The sequence below is a fragment of the Vombatus ursinus genome, unplaced genomic scaffold, assembly GCF_900497805.2.
Source record: "Vombatus ursinus unplaced genomic scaffold, bare-nosed wombat genome assembly UNPS02014791.1, whole genome shotgun sequence".
Lineage (NCBI taxonomy): Eukaryota > Metazoa > Chordata > Mammalia > Diprotodontia > Vombatidae > Vombatus > Vombatus ursinus.
Window position 1 is genome coordinate 19,079,978 of NW_020954569.1, and position 16,986 is coordinate 19,096,963.

The window sequence follows — 16,986 nt, forward strand, 5'->3', positions numbered from 1 at the left end:
GACAAAAACTGCTGGGAATACTGCCAAAAAGGATGGCGGAAACTAGGCATAGACCAAAATCCTACACCATATACCAAAATAAATTCAAAATGGATCCACAATTTAGATATAAATGCTGATACTATAAGCAAACTGGGAGAGCAAGGAATAGTTTACCTGTCAGATTTATGGAGAACAGAAGAATTTATGACCAAACAAGAAACAGAGAACACTATGAAATGCAAAATGGATAATTTTGATTACATTAAATTGAAAAGCTTTTGCACAAACAAAGCCAATGCAACCAAGAGTAGCAGAAAACTAGGAAAGAATTTTTACAACGTGTCTGATAAGGGCCTCATTTCTAAAATATATAGAGAATTAAATAAAATATTTAAGACCACAAGTCATTCCCCAATTAATAAATAGTCAAAGGATATGAACAGATAGTTTTCAGATGATGAAAATAAAGCTATCTATAGTCATATGAAAAAACGCTCTAAATCACTATTCATTAGAGAAATGCAAATCAAAACAATTCTGAGGTATCACATCACACATATCAGATTGGCTAACATGACAAAAGAGGAAAATGATAAATGTCACAGAATACATGGGGAAATTGGAACACTAATGCATTTTTGGTGGAGTTGTGAACTGATTGAACTATTTTGGAGAGCAATTTGGAACTGTGCCAAAAAGGCTATAAAGTTGTGCATAACCTTTTACCGAGCAACACCACTTCGAGGGTTGTTTCCCAAAGAGATCATACAAATGTGAAAAAGACCCACATGTACAAAAACATTTATAGCAGCTCTTTCTGTGGTGGCAAAGAATTGGAAATTGCAGAGATGCCAAACAATTGGGGAATGGCTGAACAAGTTGTGGTATATGAATGTAGTAGAATACTATTGTTCTATAAGAAATGAGCAGGCAGACTTCAGAAAAACCTGGAAAGACATGTATGGTCTGATGCTAAGTGAAGTGAGTAGAACCAGGAGAACATTGTACACAGTAACAGCCACATTGCCTGATGATTAACTTTGATAAACTTAACTCTTCTCAGCAATGCAAGGATCTGAGACATCTCCAAAAGTCTCATGATGGGAAATAATATCCACATTCAAGGAAAAAACTATGGAGTTTGAATGCACATCAAAGCATACTATTTGCTCTTTTTTTCTTCTGTTTTGTTTTGTTTATTTTTTCTTTTGATTCCTCCAATGGGTTCTAATTCTTCCTTACAACATGACTAATGGGAAAATATTTTTAAAAGGAATCTACATATAGAGTCTCTATCAAATTGCACACCATTTTGGGGAGGGAGGAGTCAAGACAGGAGGAGAAATACATAAAATTCAAAAGCTTATGGAAGTGATTGTTGAAAACTAAAAATAAATTAATATTAAAAAATAAAATAAAATAGATGTATTCAGTTGGTGATGATCATAAAAGAGATTGAATGTGAGCATCTAAACTGCTTATTTAATATATGTGCAAGACATAGTTAAGATAACTGTTAAACTATGAATAGATTTGCCAATCCTAGTCCCTGCCCTAACTGAAATTATTGCTTATAAATAATGTACAAATCAATATCTATTGCAAAACCAGGTGCTTCTCTGAACAGTGCATGATCTTATCCAGTAACAAAAATGAGATCATGATGTCACAAAAGAAGTTGAAACCCAGTTCATCACATGCACCTCCACCCAATAGACTCTCCTTCTGGTGAATGAACCCTATTAATTCAAACATCTTTTATTATAAAATCTGAAATTTTAATTATTAAAGTTGGAAGAGGGCATTTTTTCACCAAAAAATTCTGCATATCAATGAAATCACAAATGTACCTATCTCTTTAATTGAATAATTGCATAAAAATATGTAGCACTTCATTATTTAATCATCTAAACTGTATCCTTCAAAATTAGTGTAGCCACAATATTTCTTCATGTATTATCTGATTATCAGATTATGTCATGCATCAGACTTGAATTTATAACCTGGATTGATGGCAGCAAATAATTTAACAAGTGAAGGACATTAGTTATTCTACATGGTCCCCACTTCCTGTGGTACTGTAACACTTCCCACTCCCCCGTCAGCCCAACAAATCCCTGCCTACAGTTTTCTAGATTTTATGCCTTCCAAATTACATGGTTAGCTGTTTGTCTGATTAATTTTGTGATTTAGTGATCCTTCTGATTGATTTCCTCCTTTGTCACTGCCTTTCCTTAAGCTCTTCTTCCCACCCCCTCCATGTGCAATGGGTTTTACTGACACTGTTGACAAGGAAACATGTACAACTGAACATTCTCACATCTAAAGTTGCCTTTTGTCCAGGTAACACTTCCTTAAATTGTGAAATATTTGAAATAATTAGGAAGATGGTCAAGAAAAATAACAACATTATACTATAACTGGGAACCTGTAAACATTCCTCTTTCCTAGGGGAAACAAACAAGATGTTTCTGAAGCTGGCAGGAGGGAATCAGAGTCATACTTGTAATATAATTTCCTCTCCTCTCACTCACTTCTTAGTCCTATGATATCTGGGATCTTTAGCTTCTGATCATATCACTCAACTGAAACCATTCTCTCCAAAATACTCCATCCACATCTTTTTTGACTTCTCTTCAGCATTTGATACTCTTTATCACTCTTTCTTCCTAGATACTCTCTCCTCTCTGGGCTTTTGTGATTCTGCTTTCATTTGATTGAATTACCTCCTCAATCTCCTTGATTTGACCACCATATCTTCCATCTTTAAACTGGGGTATACCTCCAGACCCTGTCTTGAACTGCCATTGTTTCAATATATGTACTTTCTCACTTGATAACCTCTTTAACTGAAATAAGTTTCTCTAATTAAATGGTTCCCAGATTTTTATTCCTTGCCCTAGACATGCACAAGAGCTCTAGTCACTTATCTTGAATTTCCCAGCCTTCATTTCAGTCTAGATGTCTCATATATGCCTCACAGTAAATGTGACCCCTCAAAACAACTCATTTTATTTACCCTGAAATTCACCCTTCTTCCAAATTTCCATATTTCTGTTTACAGTATCATCCTTCCATGCACTGAAGTTTGTAACTTTGGTTTTATCCTTAATTCCTGGTTCCCATTCACTTCAAATGTTTAATCAGATACATATTTATATTGTTACTTCTTCCTCCAGAATATATCTGGTATCCATTCCCTACTCTCCTTTTACAAAGCAACCACAGTAGTTCTGGCCTTCATTACCTCTTTCCCACATAATGTAATAATCCCATATTTTGTCTTTTTGTTTCAAATTCCTTCCCATTTCAATCCATCCTCCACATTTTTGCCAAACATAATTTCCTAAACCACTGGTCACTTGCATCTGATCTGATCACTCCCTATTAAAATACTCCAGTGACTACCTAGCATATATGGTATCAAATGCAGACTCATCTCTTTGATATTTGAAGTCTTTTACAATTCTACCTAATCCTTTCTTTCTAGCTGTGATATGTTTTGATCTTCTTTACTCACTCTACATTCTAGGAAATGGACCTTCTTATTGTTTCTCACACACAGTCCTTCTTAATACATCTCTCTGCTTTTGTCATGGCTGACTCCATGCTGGAATGAAATTTCTTTTTATCTTTGTCTCTCTGAATCTCAAAATTTCTTTAAGATACTGCACAAATATCAGCTTTATGAAGTCTTTTCTTTTGTACCCCATAGAAGATAATACTCCCACCCAATAGTCTTTGATTGACTCTGTATATCTGTTATATTTAATATTATTCATATGTATTACCAATACCAATAGGATATAACTCCTTGAGATTAGTTATGCATTCACTTTACTTTTCTCTGTATATTCTGAGAGTATAACAAAGCTGCTAACATGTAGTAGGTGCTTAACAAGTGAATATTAATTCAATTTTTGATATAAACCTGAGAATTCAGGAAGAAGTAATGTGGACTACCCCTATCTTCTTACTATTCAATGTAGGTATTGGTAGAATTTAGGAGTTCTTATCTGAAGAAATACCATGAGATGCTTTTGCAAACCAAGAATATCCAATTTGAAGAAATCTCACCCAACATTTTTTTTCTATCCACCAACCCTGGCCTCTATCCCCTGAAAATTAAAAGGGATAATCAAGGAAACTATATTTTACTAAATAATACCACAGATAATAAAATATCATTACTAAAAATATATGCACCAAATAGCATTGAATCATAAGTTTTAAAGATAAGCATAAATGTGTTTTAGGGGGAAAGACAGTAAATTTATTCTAATGGCAGACCTACAGTTACTCTTTTCAGAACTAGAAAAATCTAAACATAAAATAAATTCAATTACAAGAATAAAGTTATTTCCCAATTGATAAATAGTCAAAGAATATGAACAGGCAGTTTTCAGATGAAGAAATTAAAACTATCTATAGTCATATTAAAAAAAGCTCTAAATTACTATTGATTAGAGAAATGTAAATTAAAACAACTCTGCAGTGCTATCTCACTTCTATCCAATTGGCTGATATGACAAAAGAAAAGAAAATGATAAATGCTGGAGAAGATGTGGAAAAATTGGAACACTAATGCATTGTTGGTGGACTTGTGAACTGATCCAACTATTCTGGGAAGCAATTTGGAACTATGCCCAAAGGGCTATCAAATTGTGCATACCCTTTGATCCAGCAATACCATTACTAGCTCTATATCCTAAAGATATCCTAAAAAAAGGGAAAAGAGACCCATATGTACAAAAATACAAAAAAAAAACCAAACAATTCTTTTTGTGTGGCAACGAATTGGAAATTGAGAAGATGCCCATCAATTGGGGCATGGTTGAATAACTTGTAGTATATGAATGTAATGGAATACCATTGTTTCATAAGAGATGAAGCAGGCAAATTTCAGAAAAAACCTAGAAAGATGTACATGAAATGATTCTGAACTGAGCAGAACCAGAAGAATATTGTACACAGTAACAGAAACATTTTGTGATGACCAATTTGGATAGATTTAGCTCTTCTCAGCAAAGTAATGATCCAAGATAATTCCAAAAGACTCATGATGGAAAATGCTATCCATATTCAGAGAAAGAACTATGGAGTCTGAATACACATCAAAGCACACTATTTTTACTTTTTTTGTTTTTTCTTTTTATTACTTACAATTTTTCCCTCTTGTTCTGATTCTTCTTTCACAACATGACTAATGTGGCAATATATTTAATATAATTGTACATGTAAAACCTAAAAAAAATTAAATAAATGCAGACAGTATGAAACATTTAGGAATCTACTTTCCAAGACTCAGGGAGGAACTATGTGAACACAATTATAAAACATTTCACATGGATAGAGATAAATCTAAAAAAATGGACAAGTGTTAATTAATTGTGTGTAGTCTGAGCCAATATAAGAAAAATGCCAATTTTACCAAAATTTATTTACTTATTTATCATCATAGTAATCAGTTACCCAAGGATTATTTAATAGAGCTCAAAAAAATAATAATAGAATTCATGGGAAAGAACGACAATTCATGAATATCAAGAGATTCAATTAAAAATTGAAGGAAGGCAACCTTCCAGTCCCAGATTTCAAACTATATTATAAAACAGTAATTATCAAAACAACCTGGTTAAGAAGTAGAGTAGTAGATCAGTTAAAGAGATTAGATATACAATGTATAGTAATAAATGTCCTTAATAATCTTATATTGGATAAAACCAAAGATCTAAGCTTGTGTGAGTGGGTGGGACAAAAAGTAAATATTTGAAAAAAAACTGTTGGGAAAACTGAAAAGCAGTCTGGCAGAAACTTGGCATAGACGAACATCTCACACCATGTACTAAGTTAAGCTCAAAAGTGGTATATATTTTGTGCTCATTACATAGTGATATTATAAGCAAACTAGGGGCACATGGAAAAATCATCTATCAGCTAAGCAGATGAGGAAAGAGTTTGTGACCAAATAAGAGACAGAGATGATCACAGGAAGTAAATAGATAATTTTGATTACATAAAATTAAATAGGTTTTGCACAAACAAAACTGATGCACTCAAAATTATAAGGAAAGGAGGAAACTGGGAAAATACAGTTTCTCTTAATAAAAGAATTCTTTTATCAAGTATATAGGTAACTAAGTAAAATTTATTTAAAAATAAAAGATTCATTCCTCAATTGATAATTGGTGAAAGGACACAAATAGTCAGTTTTCAGAAGAACAAATCAAAGCAATTAATAGTTATGTGGAAAAATGGTCTAAACCACAAATAATTAGAGAAAGGAAAATTAAAGCAACCCAAAGTTGCCAGTTTTTTGTGGTGACAAAGAATTGGAAATTGAGGGAATGCCAATCAACTAGAGAATGGCTGAACAAGTTATGATCTGTAATAATGATTGAATATTATTTTACTATAACACAATTTTGAGGGGGTGGCTTCAGAACAACTTGGAAAAGCTTTTATGAACTAATATAAAGTGAAGAGAGTAGAAACAGGAAAACATTGTGCACAGTAATAACAATATTTTAATAATGATCAACTTTGAAAGCCTTTTCTCACTTTACTCTTCTTTGATTTTTTTTCAATATGGCTAATATGGAGATATATTTTTCATTACTTCATTTGCATAATGAATATCATATGGCTTGCCTTCTCAATGTGTAGAGGAGGGACTGGAGGGAGAGTGAGAATTTGGAACTCAAAATTATAAAGAAATTATTTAATAACAAATATAAGATCATGTGAAAAAATTATATATATATATGTATGTAAATATTTAATTTCAAAGGATTTATAATGAAAACATGCTATACACTTCCACATAGAGAAATTATGGACTCAACATGAAAATTGAAGTATATTTTTTCCTATTGATTTTCTTTCATTCTTTCTGTCTTTTTTTTGGGGGGGAGGGACATGGTTCATGTGGAGAGGTGTTTGCATGTTTATTCATATTTGTAATGGGTTATGTTTTTCCTTACCTTCTAAGTGGGTGAGGAAAGAGGAAGGAGAGAGAAAGAATTTGGAATTGAAGACAAAATAAAATGAAATTTAAAAAATAAAAAGATATTTTATCCAAAAAAAAATGAAGGGCCAAATAAAAAAGTCTTCTACATTAAAGATGTTGTTTAGGAAGCAGGAAACCTATTAGATGCCAGTAGATAGTCTGTCACCTACTCCTGTGAAGCAATATGCTGCTCCCTCATCTATGCCACCTCTAAATTTCAAGACCTGGAGCAAAAACTTGCTTTTTTTTTTCCCTAGTGTTTGTTTTGGTCCTAGTTCAGCGCTCTGGGAATACACACACACATCTGATCTATCTTCCATTTGACAGTTTTTCAAGTATTTGAAAATATTCACATGGCTCTCCTGAGTTATTTCTTCCCTGGCTTCTTTCAAATTCTAGTTAAAATCTCACCTTCTTCAAAAAGTCTTTTCACCATCCGCCCCCTCAATACTAGTACCTTTCTGTGGAGAGTACCTTGATGTTAGTATACACATATACACACACATACATGCACACACATACATAGGTATGTGTGAAAATTATATATGGATATATATATATATAAATACACGTATATATGGACATGTATGTGAAAGTTACACACACACACACACACACATATAATTTTCATGTAGCTATTTGCATATTGTCTCTCATTAAATTGTGAGATACTTAAGGGCTGGGACTATCTTCCCTTTTCTTGTATGTCTAGTGCTTAGTACAGTGCCTGACACATAGTAAGCACAAAGTAATAAACGATGAATTGACTTGTTGGTGTCTCTAGACCAGTAATCCTCGGTACTTTAAGGGTTAGTTGAATAACATAGTTCCCTGATATCGCAGAATTATGACCCATATCTCTGGACATAATTCACTTTGTCAATGTACCTCTCAAAATGTGGTGCTCAGTGCTAAGCACTATACTTTTAAGTATTAGGAAATGAGTCCAAGGAAGGTCAGTCATCGTGTTTACTTTGAAAGGATATCACCATGAACCATATGTATTAGCTTAGCACAACAGTGTAAATAGTTTAATAACACCTCATTAAATTATTATATAATCATCATCATCATCATTTTTGGGGAGTGGGTTGAGGAGCTGGGGTGTTGAGCAGCTTAGAGAAAAGAGATTACTTGGGGTAGCCACTGGCACAGGCGAGTAGGCAGAAAGAGGTGTATCTGGAGATGAAAAGAGGGAAGAGAGAAAGAAAGGTATATGGGAGGGATGGAGGTGACCACACTTGTCCCTGATACCTGGAATGTTAAGAAAATAGTGCCCAATTACCATCTCCACTCAAGTACAGAGATAGTTTGTGAACACTGTTCTCTAGTACCTAATTCAACAGACTAGATCGGAGCATGAAGGATTAAATGGGAGTGTGATATAGCAAAAACTTTGGGCATTGTGGCAATCAGAGTATAAGTATACTCCACCATTTGAAATAATAATGAATAAAAATAAATTTATATGAGATTTAGATTTGTGCCTCTCATGGTTTGCAATATGCTTTACCTACCATTTGACCCTCTCAACAACTTTGAGAGGAAGGTGTTATTCTTCTTGTAAAAATGAAGGAAGAGGCACAGAGATGGGTGAATTTATGTCACATGACTAGTACATTTCTGAGACTAGATTAACTCCAGGTTTTCTGGACTGCAATCTATCCATCATCCCAGCTAACTTTGGCATAATATATATCAAGCACATTTATCCTCTACATACTGGTCTTGGATCAACCCTTTCTGTGATCTATCACTGCTGCTCAGGCCAGAATCAGTGTCCAGGACAAGATTACCCAAGAACATGCAAAACCACGACTGTCCAGAAAAATGTTGTTCTTGCTACACTGTATGCTTCTAAACCTCTCTTATTGTGTTCTACATTTCCTGGAAGTCCTTAACAACAGTGAAAAACTAGCTGAAGATGTTAAACTCCTTTTCTATCAGTCCTCCTGCTTCTATCTGGTCTTGTGGTCAGGAAGGCTTAAGTTTCACAGTTACCCAAGATACTTACTATATGACTCTGGGCAAGGCACTTGAACGTTCTCAGCCTCAGTTTCCTCTTTTGTAAAATAAGGATAATGATATCAACTAAGTCACAATTTTTTTTTGAGATTAAATGAAATGTTTGTAAAGTGCTTAGTATGGTGCCTGATCAAAGGACCTAGCATATGTAACTTTAAAGCAAAATAAGAATGCTTGCTATTGTGATTATTCTCCTACTGCATCTTTTTCATCTCAGTAGCATATCATGACTGTTCTTAGTGTTGGTGAGAGAAGGGGTTAGTGGGGCAACATTCCATGCCATGATTTCATCTCATATACATTCCAAGGCTTGATCCACCTTAGTTCATGCTTTTCTATGTAGACATTTCTTCTTAGGAGAGCCTATTTCTCCACTCTTATCCTGGGAGTCAGACTTCTTCTAAGGAAATCAAGCCATAGAAAAGTTACTGTGTAGATATATTATGACAAGGAATTAAGATCTAGCTACAGATGTGATATGGCTGACACAGCTTATAGGATATCTAGTTCTGATGCTCATTCTTTACCTAAAGAACTATTTATCTGACTTGAACACCAGAACAAATTACTTGGAGCCCTACCACAATATGAATTCAGGTTGGTATTATTATAAGATATGGAGTTATGCTCAATATATTTTACAACACACATCTTAGTCCTCTACACAGGAATGGATGACCAGATCTGGCCTTGGACTATAATATTCTATTGTTTTTATATCACCTGGGCACTTTATAGTCCTATAGTGGCCTTGACCTACTGGATGAGGTTTATTTCCCAATTTGTTCCTTCCTCCCTTCACATTATTCTCTTGGACTCTTGGTCAAAATATACTAACTTTATAGTTATATGCTTTACTTCTTCTGGGGTTAATTCTGTAGTTTAATAGATTTAGATTAAGTTTAGGAGTCTTCAGAGCTCATAAATAGATTCTAGATAATTTTGCAGATGGAGAAACTGGTCAGGAAAAAGTATCTTTGTCCCTGAAGTTTCTTTTGTAGCATAGAACACCCTGTTCTCCCCAACCTGAGTGTCAGGTATTTTTACATTTTACTCTGCTCCTTGGGTCTGCCAGTACTCTTAGGGGAATGCAGGGAAGGATCTTATTCTCTCTTCAGATCGCTCCAGCTCCCTCAAAAGTTATTCCTTCAATGTAGGTGGTAGGTCCTCTGCATCACAGTTTCATTTAATCACTGATAGTCATATTAGCTTTTCTAAAGGTGTACTTAGTTCAAAAAGTGTAATCTTCAATAAACAAACTTGCTCCCCCAACACATAAGATAGATAATTTCACTTTTCAGATGGTTGAAGTGAAGAGGATTCAGAGCTCACCTTAATTCCTATAGAACACAGTCTCATTTCCAAGTCCAAAAGCCCCGGGGCTTGAGGTCGAGGTACCCTGGTTTCTCTGAGTAAGACTTCCCTAGTAAGCTGGTTAGCTACGCAATCACTCCTGAAACCCTCACGGTCACCATGGCTCAGATTCCAGAGTCTGACACGGACCTTGAAACTAAAGACAAAAATCACAGACCAGAGGTCCCAAGCCCATTTCTAAGAGCCTAGGTAAAAAAGATGAACAAAAGGGAACAAAATCCTTCTCTTCTCACTCTTTCAGTTTCTGCCCCCTGCATGATGGAAGTGTGATTTTACTGTGTGGATTTAGCAGGAAGGGTCAGGCAGAGAGCAATGGGCTCAGTCCCACCAATTTTAAAGACACAGCCTATTCTGTGGCTATCCATAGCCAATCAAAAGAGGCTCCTACCTTACCTTACTGCTTGGTAGGGGATATACAGGGCTTCCTTCTTAGATTTGACCATGGGCAGGCAAATTCCCCTAAGAGTGTTTCTATGTTAGGGGATCTGGGCACTCTAAGAGAAGCCAGGGTAATACTTTATATTTACTTGGAACAAGTTTGTATTTACTTATTTTTGTTTGTGTTGAGGAAGATAGGAAAATTTGTGTCACATTATCCTCAGCAACCAGCATAGTGCTTAAATGTAGAAGACACTTAGTCTGTTGTCTTTCCAGTATCTATACGATATTAATAGGGATACTATTCATGAAGAATAGAGAATGAGTCCTAGTTTCTGAAGGAATTCACTCAGACTGTCTCCAAGTTAAAGAAAGGCATTTATTGGGATGACACATCCAAGTGGGCCCTGTTTCCACATGGGAGAAACAGAGCAATTAGTTGGGTTAGGGATCTTAATTTAAATATAGTTTTGGGGGATAGAGAATGCCTGGGAAAATCAAGTAATCTGGAGGTGCCTTTATCATACAGATAAGTAATAGAAGGGGAGGACTTCTCTAGGATGTCACATAGTCCATACAGATAAGCCTAGAGAATAGAAAAGGGGACGGGAAGAGTTGTAGGATTAATTCGTGGTGATTTGTAAAATCACATAGGTAAGTCCATGGTGGGGGGCCTCAATGCATAGCTTCTTTGATCACTTTTCTGGCTAATCAACATCTTCCATCTTTTCTCAAATCCTGCATCCTGTTTGCTCCATCTGCCTCAAACACTCCTGTCTTCTTCACCTCATCGCTATCAGCCCTGGAACTCATCTTTGGATCTTTTCAGCTCTTAGGATAAAACTTCCAAATATATTTCAGTGTTAACATCCCATGTCTGGATATGCCTACCACTAAATTTGTTTGACGTCCCTTTGCTTCTCAACTCATGTACAAATTAGCAGTGATGGAAGTGAAAATTCTCACCTACTGCAAATGCAGATGGGGGTGGGGTGGGATTTGGAGAGGTGGTAAAAATGAGACAGTAGGCATCTTGAGTCAGATGTGACTCTACTTTGCTGTCACAGGAGGCTAATTTGGAATAGGTCAGGTAGTATTGTGTATCTCCTTAGTGCTAAGTCCATCTCATAATAAGCACATGACAGCAACTGCCCCACATGTTCTCTAACCCCATCTCCTCATTTGAAATACAGGGCAATCACAATACTTAGGGCATAGCTGAGGTGACAGGAATCCTATCTCCTCATGATTAAATGGTACAATCAAAATGCTTTTGCCCTTATATGGAAGATGCTTTTCGTTGTTCATGTGTGACTCTTTGTGACCCCATGGACCATATTTTCCATGGAGTTTTCCTGGCAAAGACACTGTAGTGGTTTGTCATTTCCTTTTTCAGTGGATTAAGACAAAGTTAAATGACTTGCCAGGGTCACATAGCCAGTAAGTATCTAAGGTCACATTTGAACTCAAATCTTACTAACTCTAGGCCTAGCACTCTATCCACTGAGCCAACTAACTGCCTTATGGAAATGCTAACTCCTGTCTATAAAAGCAGTGCATGGCTTGAATGTGGACCAGCTGGCCCAACACTTTTCTGCCTCACCAATGGATAAACCCCTTTTAACTTGCTCAATTTGCCTTTTTAATCAGGGTGAGGGACCAACCAAGGATTTCTTTTAACAGTATATGGGAAGTCCTGATCATATTCACTTGTGATGGTATTTCAATGGAAGCAAAAGATACTAGTATATGCCAAGGTCTATTCTTGTTGCCATAACCACTGATCCTAGATACCCTATGTGTTATAGATTTCCAAGTCTGCAGGCAGGAGATTCCATTTGGGTGACTGAATGCAGTACTGTTGGTTAAGGAAGTCAAAGTCTCAGAGACTGGTACAACAATGAAGGGATTCCTGGGTAGAGAGGGAGGAGTTTTCCATCCACCCAGCATACCTATGAGAGTAGGGGGTGATTCTTTCCTGAAGTTGTCACATGTGCTTCATATCTTTTATTGGCCTAACACAGACCAATACAATATCAGAGGGATGCATGTTGTTGATACCAGTACATATGGGGATGATGCTCACCCTTCTCTCTCCCCTTCCACCTGCTCCCAACATCATCTGGAGTGGCAAAATATTTTATTGTATTGTTCAAAAAATCTCATTAATTATTATATTGCTTGAACCTAGCTTTATGTGGCTAGGAAAATGTCTAATTCAAAGCTTATGGTAGAGGTCAAGGTGACCTAAGAGAAACCAGGGATGGGGGAAGTCAAATAACTGCAAGGAATGCTTAGATCCTACTAAGGTACTGTATTGAGTCAACCCAAAGCCTATATTTTGGTTTCTAACCAGAGTTTGTATTTTGGGTTCTTCAAATTAGGTCAACCAACACCCCTCTTTGTGAGAGACGGGGACAACCATTCCACAGTGGCCTGGGGGAAGGGAGGATGACCAAAAAATATATATATATATATATATATATATATATATCATTCTCCTGATGAAGCCCTAAGGAGGAGAGATTGTGGCAGGTGAACCAGGGAATACTGACCAGGTTGTGGCACAGTAAAAGCTTCCACACAAATTATAGCTCAAGATGATTTGCATGTAAGAGGTTTATGACCTCTTAACCACTTTGTTACAGATGATCTTGATGCAGGATGGAGACTTGTCAACACTGTCAGAAATTTCCACGCAGAAGATTTGGTGCTCCTGGAGCTTCTCCTGCTTATCATCACCACCTCACATTAAGAGAAGAAACCTTTGACTACAGGGGGGATGTGATCACCATTTATGCTGTGGTTCTGATATTCATATTCCTGCTCTGGTTCCTTGTCAGCTCTTTACATAAAGATACTCACTTTGAATTTCAAATATGTGGCATCACCCATCACAGGGACTACATTATGAGACTTTGATACTTAATCTTTTAGAAGGAGGAAAGTAAGTCTTAGGACTTATGGCTTTTGTATTCTTCCATATTTTTGGTTTGATAGATTTTTTTCCTTTCCTTTTTTTCCCTGCTTTAGCATTACAGGAGGACTGTGTTATTTATTTAAATGGCAGAAAATCCATTAGAGGATTATTAGGAATTTGCTATCAAGGTAGGATTGCAGTTTCCTGACAAAGTCACCCTTACCCTGAAACAGCTTTCTTTCCACACACAACCCCCACACAACTTCCTTTGGCCCCAGATTCCATTAGGAGCTTTCCTGGTGAGGCTTCCTCCTATCTTTAATATAGCTTCCTGGTCTAGGAACATTTAAAACAAAACAGAACAAAACAAAACAAAATAAAACAAACCAAAAAAAAACAGTCATATGAATTTGTACCTCTTGCCTTTGGTGCAAGTCACTATCCCCAAATAACTGACTCACCAAGTATATTTCTGGGTGGTGATAAAAGAGCCCACATCCAGAGTAACTAAATGTGTCTATATCCTTATTATATAACTTTGTATATTGTTTGCCGTCTTAGGGCAAAGCATATTTCCTCCTTTTATAAATGTTCAGTGACTCATGAGTGCCTCATTTCATCCCAATATCAAGCCTGAGCTAAGCGAGCTCTGGCTTTTAGGGGCACTCATACAACTCTGTCCATGATCCCAAAATTAAGAGTTAGAAAGATTCTAACCCAATTTTCTCCTAATGCCAAGCTCAGAGTTCTTTCCACAGTGATTCACCTTTCATGATTGGTGAAGGGGATTGATGTGAAAAGAAGTATTTAAAAAAAAATTCCTCATTGATTAGGAAAGGGCAAGAACTATATAAGTGAAAAGAAAACACTGTATTAAAACTTCAATTATAATGATTAAATATATCTCTTTCACCTTTTAAAGATACTAGGGTACTGAGAAATATATTCTCTACCATAGTTCACTCTCTAAAGTTCAACAAATGTGAAGAAAAAAATGCTGTAACTTGGATTTCAATGAATAAACTCTTGTAAAACAAATTTAATCTTTGAAGTATTTATGTCCTATCTATTTTTATCTACAAGTTAAAAGACTTTCCAAAATACTTTATACTTGAGCCTTTGCTCTCTTTCAACAGCAAAGGTTAAGTACAAAGAAACAAAGTATGTTAAATTGATTGTTCTCACCTATTTAATGACTAGTCTTTTATAAAATAATTAAAAAAAACTTCTTTCAACAAAAGCAATATCAACAAAACTGGTCTCTGGTTAATTCAGCCCATTTATGGTGAATAAAAGAGTCCTGATTTAGGAGTCTTAACTAAAATGAAATAAAACTACCCTTCCACAACACAATAGTCTTTGAATTCATCACCCAATTATTTTACTTTTGACTTCACTTTCTTACATACAATTCCCTGTATTCCTTCTTTCACAAACTTGCTTCTGGACTTCGAATATCTAATTATTTACTGGCCTTCTTCAAGACAGTGATCATGAGGCAAAACTAAGGCTATCTAGGAATAAATCCAAACAGTCCCATGAGTTATCATTTATTAAATCTTATCACTATTATGCCTTATATGAATTCCTCTTTTAGGAAATTCCATTTGAAAATTAAAATAATTATTTCAGGGCAAAGATAATTATTAATTTATACCTAGACATGCACACATGCACGCATGCGCACATACACATGTGCATGCACGTGTGTATGTATGTGTATATATGTGTGTATGTGTGTGTGTAAATGTACATAACTTTAGATATTTTCCCTTCCCCTCCCAAAGAGACATCCCTTATTAAAAAAAAAAAAGAACAAAAAAATCCTTAAAAACACACTTCAGGAAAACTAACCAACATATCAAACAAGTTTGACATTGTATGTTGAATTCCATAGCCTAAGTCTCCACCCCAGCAAAGAAAATTAATGCTGTAAAGTGGGCAAGTTTGGATCCAAGAATTCATTCCTCTCCCAAATTATTAAATAAATTAACATCTTTATTTTCTTGCTGTTGCAATTCTAGCAGCCTTCAAGTTAACTTTCTAGTTTTCTTGTCTTCGGATAATAAAAGCAACTACTTCACTAGATTGTTTGTGGGAATCAAATGAGATAGCATACTCCAAGGGTTTTTCAAACTTTAAAGAACTAAATAAATGATAAGTATTATTAGTAGCTGCATTAGTATTTTCAATGAGGAGATGATATACTTCTTACTTTTTTTAAATGTATAACTGAATGATTGCTGATTTTTTTTCTCAGACTCCTTTTTCACTACCTTTAAATAAGTTCAAGGCTTTCCAATTCTCTAAAAGCTATTGACTTGACATCAATATCATTAGGCAGATAGAAGGCACAGTGACAGAGTGCTGGATCTGAAGTCAGGAAAAACTGTGTTCAAATCCAGCCTCAGACATTTACTTAGCTGGGTGACCCTGGACACATAACTTAATCTATATTTGCCTCAGTTTCCTGAACTGTTAAGTGGATATAATAATATCATCTACTTCCTAGGGCAGCTGTGAGGATCAAACAAAACAAGTTTTGTAAAGTATTTAGCACAGTATCTGGCACATACATGTTTCTTATAAAAGCTTGTCCTCTTGGTCTCTATTCACTGTTACATTTCTTCTATTCAGTAGTTTATTGTATTATCACCTATATACCTTGTATAATTCAACATGGGTCTTCAAGTATGTTTTGCTGCTCACAGTAGACATTCCACAGGGATTAGTTATTTCAGAAGGTGATGATGTATTTTGATAGACATTGCTGCCTATGCATTTGGCCTTGTTTGGGAAAGGATTAGAGATTGGGGGGCAGAGCCAAGATGGGAGAGGGAAAGCAATGACTCCCTTGAGCTCTCTCCCCAAACCCCTCCAAATACCTATAAAAAAGGGCTCTAAACAAATTATAAAGCAGCAGAACCCACAAAAAGACAGAGTGAAACAAATTTCCAGCCAAAGACAGCCTGGATGGTTGATTGGAAAGGTATATTGCACCAGGCTGGGAGAGGAGCGCGGTTTGGCATGGGCGCACAGGCCGCAGTGAACCTGGAGCAGGCCTCAGAGGACTGAATCACAGGCAGCTGTGATGGTTTCCAGACTTCTCAACCCAGGAATGCCAAAGACAACTTAGAAAGTCAGTGGGAAAAGTCTGTGACTAAGGTGAGAGAAGGAGCTAGGTCTCAGCCACCCCCAGGGCCACAGCTGTTTCCTGAGCTTCCAGCCCACAGACTGAGGGGGAATCAAGTGGCTGATCAGAGGGGGATTGCAGGGTTCTATTTGCCAGTGCTGAGGA